The sequence below is a fragment of the Botryllus schlosseri genome, chromosome 3 (assembly GCF_051294905.1).
Source record: "Botryllus schlosseri isolate E-star chromosome 3, Bs_hap1, whole genome shotgun sequence".
Lineage (NCBI taxonomy): Eukaryota > Metazoa > Chordata > Ascidiacea > Stolidobranchia > Styelidae > Botryllus > Botryllus schlosseri.
The window spans coordinates 5,633,687-5,640,740 of record NC_137238.1 but is presented as its reverse complement, the minus strand read 5'-3'; positions in this window follow the sequence as shown (position 1 = coordinate 5,640,740).

Genomic DNA, 7,054 nt, shown 5'->3' with positions numbered 1-7,054 from the left:
CGTAACGACCCAGAAATTTATTTTTTGGAACCTAAAAAAATTCAGACCACTTATTTTTAAACAGATCTCGATGGCGGCCCGACATTATATCGCTAATCGACATGAGGTGGCGTATTTGGGTATAGAATTATTCAATTTTCAATTGGAGTCGCGCTTCGAGCGCCTATGTTCATTTCTTGATCTCTCGTATTCGAAATTTCGTGCTGGTGACGTCATATTTTGTGCTACGATTGTTGATATACGATGCTCTTTTGAATTCTGTACTAGTTTCTGGCGATTACTCCTGACGAGCCTCATCCGAAAGTATTCGGATTCATTCCAATAGGAATAGAGTATTCAATTGTATATTGAAGTTCTGTACCTCCAAGAAGCTGTTCTTCAATTCCGTGTGCGTATACCGAGTCCCGAACACCGAACACAATACGCATAATTTTACAGAAAAAATTCATCAGTATTCGCAGTTACAAGAACATCGCTTGAGGCTGTTATAATACTTTGGTCTAGTGGTGCGCAACCTGCGGGTGCGGGTGCATCATCCGTATCACGTCACGGACCATTACCGCGCTAAGACACACCAATACATACGAAGGTTTGGACAGCATGCGATTTCACGAGATGTGCAATGCCAAAAAGATCACTGACGATGAGGCCGTGGCCCAAAATTATCACCAATATTGACCGGAATCTTCGGTGTTGATATGATCAAGCACCGCATAGTCCTTATCTAATTCCGGCGCGGTATAAATGTGACCCGTGGAAGACAATAATGCTCCATGTGTTCAAATGCGAATTGAAATAGATTTTTTCCTTTAGCTAAGTTAGGTAGGCCTATGCCTCGTGTGACCAATTCCAATGTCTTTATGTGACAGCCCACCCATTAGGGGTGTATGTGATGATTGTTATAGTTACTATTGTGATGGTACTGTTATTTCTAGGTCGGCCAAGTGTCTAGCTCCGACTAGGTGAAATGGACACTTGGTGGACCCACGACAATGCATAGGCCCTTCTGATCTGAACTTGCTGCCGTGAGGACGCGGAAATAAAGCTGTCTAAAAACTATCGTGAATCTCTTTACATCGACTATATTAGGAGGTCTTCCACAATGGCGAGCACGCCGAAAAACAAAGTCGATACTATATCCTCGTCAAAGGAGAGTTATCTGGAGGCACGCAACAGATTTCTAGTGCTTGACACGATTTCGGATTCGGATGATGACTCTGCTGTTATCAGTACCGGTATGGACGGAAAAGTCAAAGAAAGCTTGGTGAGATTGAACACAATTATTGAAGGTATTCCGCAGAATATGGCATACGAAGCGAAGCGTCAGGCTGTGGAATTGATGACTTCGGTGACTGGGGATGTAGCTATGCTCTCCACTCGCAAGTTAGAGGAATTGAAGAGAAGTTTGAGCTGATGAACAGTGGGTTTGAAGAGAAGTTTCAGCTGATGAACAGAGGATTTGACGATAAGTTTCAGTTGATGAGCAGTAGCATGGGTGACATGAAAGGTATGTTGGCTACTGTGGTGAACTCGCTCAAGGTTGACGCCGACAGCAATGGGGAATTAGATTGTGATCCTGTGAGTAGGCCCAAGGTTGGATTTGTGATAGATTCTTGTGGAGATGAGACATCATTTGTCCCTCCTTGTAATGGTGCTCAAAGTAGTCCTAAAATGATAAATGTTGGACCGTTTCCTTACGGTGCGCCTGATTATGTTAAAATGGCCCCTGACACATTTGATGGTGCTAGCGGTACTTCTCTGGAGGAATACCTCTGTCATTTTGAATTTACTGCTTCGTGTAACCAGTGGAACAATGAACGTAAAGGTTGCTATTTGGGTGCTAGTTTGCGTGGCCGAGCTTTGTCTGTTGCGTGTGAGTTATCTGCTGAGGTTCGTGTGCAGTATGGGCGCCTCGTTGAACATTTGAGAAAGAGGTGTAAAGCTAGTTCTCATGGCTCACTGGTTTATCGTAATTCCTTCACCACTAGGAAGAACTTGCCAGGGGAGTCACCCACAGCTTTTACTGCGGCCCTGCGAAGTCTAGCCCATAAGGCATATCCTCAAATGTCTGACCAAGTTTGTGAGCAGATGGTAATTCAGCAGTTTTGCCATGGTTTCTCAGACCCCCATGTGTGTGCTTTACTTAGCTTGCAGGATTCGAGCAATTTGGACGACCTGATTAAAGTCGCAGAGGTTTACGAAGGCGCTTTTTCGAGTAAAGTAGACCAGGGCAAGGTGGCCAAGTCTTTGATTAAAACTGGTGATGGTTATGTGTTCTGGTGTTTCTGATCTTCGCAAAGACTTGGAAACTTTGTCTTTGGAGGTTAGGAAACTGGTGAAATCGATGGAATCTGCCCCAGTTAGGTATTCAAAACCAGAACGTCGTGTAATGCCGAAATGCTATCGGTGCGGTGATCCGTCCCATTTGATACGTAATTGCCCGGTTCCTGTTTGCGCGAGGTGCCGTGGAGCTGGTCACGTCGCTGAGCAATGTCAATTCCAGTATCCTTCTCCGAACCAGATGTATGGCCCTGTGTTTAATCAAAATGTGCCTGCTCAACCGACCCATCAAGCTTTAAACCAATAGTAGCGGATCATTGGTCCAGTGATACCGCGAATGAGACCAGTGCTATGGACCAATCATTGGATAGGATGTTAGAACATGATTCTTTGGTTTTTTCGCTAGCTTTATCAACTAATTGGTTTGCGATGGTGAGTGTGAATGGTTTTGCGATCAAGTTTCTTATTGACACGGGCAGTGCGATTACAGTTATCGATATTTCTGTGTGGGGTGATATGCCTAACAAAGGCGAGCTGTTTCCGTATGAGAAGTCGTATAAAGTTGCCAATGGTGGATGGCTGAACGTGTTAGGTAGGAGTAAGGTGCAAATGTGCATTGAATCTGTGTGTGTTGTCAAGGAAGTGGTTGTTGCGGAGCTCGGCGCCGCTGTTGGGATTTTGGGTTATGATTATTTTAAAGAGTATGATTGTGTGTTGTATGCAAAAGACGAATGCATGGAAGTGTTGGGCCAAAGGGTCAATCTTAAACCGTCCACTCCATCAGTGCCCTGCTGTAGAATCTTTTTGGATAGTGATGTATCTATATCTGGGTACAGTGAGACGATAATATTTGGTAAACTTAATGAGACTTGGCCCCAGTTGGATGGAATTGCAGTTATTTTCGAACCTTCAGGCAATTTCGTGAGTGAATATGAGTCGAGTGGTCTGTATTTGGTCCCTGGATTGGTAGACCCAGAATTGGATAGGATACCCTTGCTGTTGGTTAATTCTGGCGGCGAGGACATTATTTTGCCAGCTGCCTTGTTACTGGGAGTTTTGTGTCCGCAAGAGTGTCAGCCTGTGGAATTTTGCTGTCCCACGCTTGTTCAGGATGTCCCTCATCCTGGATCCTTACCTGAGCATCTGGAGTGTCTGGTAGACGATGTGGAAGGTCTCTCTGATTTCCACCTCGAATCATTGCGGAACCTCCTGATTGAATCTCAGGATGTTTTCTGTGGCCCAGATGGTCGCTTGGGTCGTACTTCTGTGATCAAGCACAAAATTGTGACTTCCTCGTCTAAACCAATCAAAGTGCCTCCGCGACGATTGGGCTGGGCCAAGCGAAAGATATTGGATGCTGAGATTGATAAGATGCTGGATCAAGATGTTATTGAGCAATCGGACTCCCCGTATAATACACCGTTGTTGTTGGTACCTAAGAAAGATGGGTCATCTCGTGTTGTTTTGGATTTTCGAAAACTGTACGAAGTTACAGTGAAAGACGCGTATAGTCTGCCAAGGATTGATGACATTTTAGACTCGCTCGGTAATTCCACTTGGTTTTCTGTTTTTGATTTAGCCAGTGGTTTCTGGCAGGTGGAGATTGATGAGAAGGATCGCCACAAAACTGCTTTCAGCCTTCCTGGGAGAGACCATTACCAGTTCAAGGTCATGGCTTTTGGATTGGCCAACTCGCCACCTCTGTTTCAAAGATTGATGGAAAAAGTTCTTGCTGGTATTTTATACAAGAAAGCTCTGGTGTTCAATGATGATGTCATGGTATATGCCAGGAGTTTCGAAGAGGAAATTGCAAATTTGAGGGATGTTTTCCTCAGGATTCGTTCTGCAGGACTGAAGTTTAAACCGTCCAAGTGCAAATTGTTCAGAAAGTCGGTGGAGTATTTGGGTCATGTTATCACGTCAAACGGGGTTTTGTGCTGTGAAGAGAAAGTGAATGCGATCAAGGAGTGGCCTGTGCCTTGTAAATTGAAGGATTTGCAGGCATTCTTGGGCACTGCAAATTATTACCGACAGTTTGTGCCATTCTTTGCATCGGTGGCCAAACCTTTGCTGCGGCTCACTAAGAAAGGTGTGAACTTCAAATGGGATGAACAGTGTCAGATGGCATTTGAACAATTGAAAACGAAACTGACCTCGGCTCCTATGTTGGCGTTCCCTTTGAAGGACGGTGGTGCTTTTATATTGGATTCTGATTGTTCTGGTTTTGGTGCAGGAGCAGTGTTGTCACAGCTTCAAGATGGCGAAGAAAAGGTGATTGCATATGCAAGTAAATCTCTTTCAAAGGAACAGTCCAATTGGTGCGCTACTTTCCGAGAGCTGTATGCTTGTAGATGGGCAGTTGAACATTTCAAGACTTATCTTTGGGGTCGAAAATTCATTCTGAGGGTTGATCATGCGGCGCTTAAATGGCTGATGAATTTTCGCGAACCGGAAGGCTTGATAGCCCGTTGGATATCTTACTTGAATACGTATGATTTCACAGTCGAACATAGGCCTGGGAAGCTTCATGGCAATGCGGACGGCTTAAGTCGCAGACCTCGGCGACGTTGCAATCGTGAAGAGTGTGGCTCATGTGCCCCGTTTTTGCCTTCCGAAGGTGGGAAAATTGTATCTGCAATTGTTGCCGGTATTTCTGACGATAGGACTACCAATTGGTTGGGATCTTATACGTTATCTGACATCCGTCAAGGGCAAGCAGAAGACCCGGAACTTAATGCGGTCATACAGTATAAAGAGAATCGTACGGACCGTCCCACATCGGAAGAATTGTTGTTTCAGCCGCATGTAGTGCGTCAGCTATGTATGCAGTGGTCTGTGTTGTCGCTGTGTAATGGAGTGCTGTATAGGAAGTATTCGAAGACAAAGCCTGGATGTCCCATAACGTATCAACTGGTAGTGCCAAGATCATGGCGCAGGGAACTCTTCAATCACCTTCATACTCTTCGGACTGCAGGTCACCTTGGACGTGACAAGACTTACTGGAAGATGAGAGAACGCTACTACTGGCCCGGTATGAAACGCATGGTGGAGCACTGGGTGAAATTTTGCAAGACTTGTACGGCTACAAAGTCACCTCATGGTATTCACCAAGCTGCTTTGTGCAAGATGCTTTGTGCTGAACCTTTAGATAGAGTGTCGCTTGATTTTGTTGGGCCATTGCCTGAGACTGACGAGGGGTATTTGCACATGTTGGTGCTTACTGATTATTTTTCGAAATGGGTTGAAGTGTATCCGATGCGTGTTAAATCTGCTCAAAATACTGCAGAAATTCTGGTGTCGCAATTTTTCACAAAATATGGGTGCCCACGAATAATTCATACTGACCAAGGGGGACAATTCGAAGGGGAACTTTTTCAACACATGTGTTTGCTCTTTGATATTAGGAAGACTCGTACCACCCCCTATCATCCCCGTTCGGATGGACTCTGTGAGCGTATGAACAGAACGCTGCAGCAAATGCTCACTAGTTTTGTTGATGATTCTCGGTCTGATTGGGCTGACCATTTGCCGTATATTTTGATGGCTTATCGCTCAACAGTTCATCATTCCACTGGTTATACCCCGAATCGCCTGTTTCTGGGTCGTGAAATATCACTTCCTAGTGATATCATGTATGGTCGGCCCCCCAGTAATGACAGTGCGAAATGCTATGTGGATTATGTGAATTGGTTTCGTGATGCTTGTTCAGATGCTTTTACTTTTGCTCGGGAACGTCTATCTAAGTCTGCAGTGAGGCAGAAACGTGATTTTGATGGTGCGGTGAGACCGCTGGCTTTTGCTGTGGGTGACTATTGTTGGTATTTCTATCCTCCTAGAAAGAGAAAATTGTCCTCTGGATGGTCAGGACCCTGTGTAATTGTTGAGCAAATTTCAGAGTGTGTTTACCGCATACAGAAAGTTGGAACTCAAAGTTTTCGCAAGTCTCATGTTGATTACCTGATGCCTTATGATCGTGACGATGGGGAAAGTAGTGATGTTTTTGAACCGGTAATAGCTGATGTTTCTGATCATGGTGATGAGATTTTTGATATTGTGAATGACCAGGACGTGCCTGAAACTGTATATACTTCAAGGTCAAAACGTTTTGTCAGGCGTCCTAGGTATTTGTTGGATTATGAGTCATGATTATTGTTTATTTTGATTATTGTTGTTAGTTTTTGGTTAGATGTGAGAGTGAATTTTTTATTATGTAATTCCCTCTACTTTTGGGGGGGAGCAGTGTGACAGCCCACCCATTAGGGGTGTATGTGATGATTGTTATATTTACTATTGTGATGGTACTGTTATTTCTAGGGCGGCCAAGTGTCTAGCTCCGACTAGGTGAAATGGACACTTGGTGGACCCACGACAATGCATAGGCCCTTCTGATCTGAATTTGCTGCCGTGAGGACGCGGAAATTAAGCTGTCTAAAAACTATCGTGAATCTCTTTACATCGACTATATTAGGAGGTCTTCCACATTTAGACTAGCGACAATGATTACCCGAGTTCACGAAATAATATGCTTCAACAAAGTAATTATGTTTGTGTAGAATGTAGATTGTTCAGTGTAAACCGTACACGTACAATTGTACAGCATGGAGTCTTATTGATCATAGTTGCTCTCCACGGCACTGCAATCGACCGAAAAATGATCCTTATGTAAAGCATGAAGAGTTCGTAAACAAAGCTATTTTGATGGTGATTTTCGAAGTTATGAAGTTTTTGCGCCTTTTACATATAGATGTTCTCAAACACGATTGCAGAAAATGCT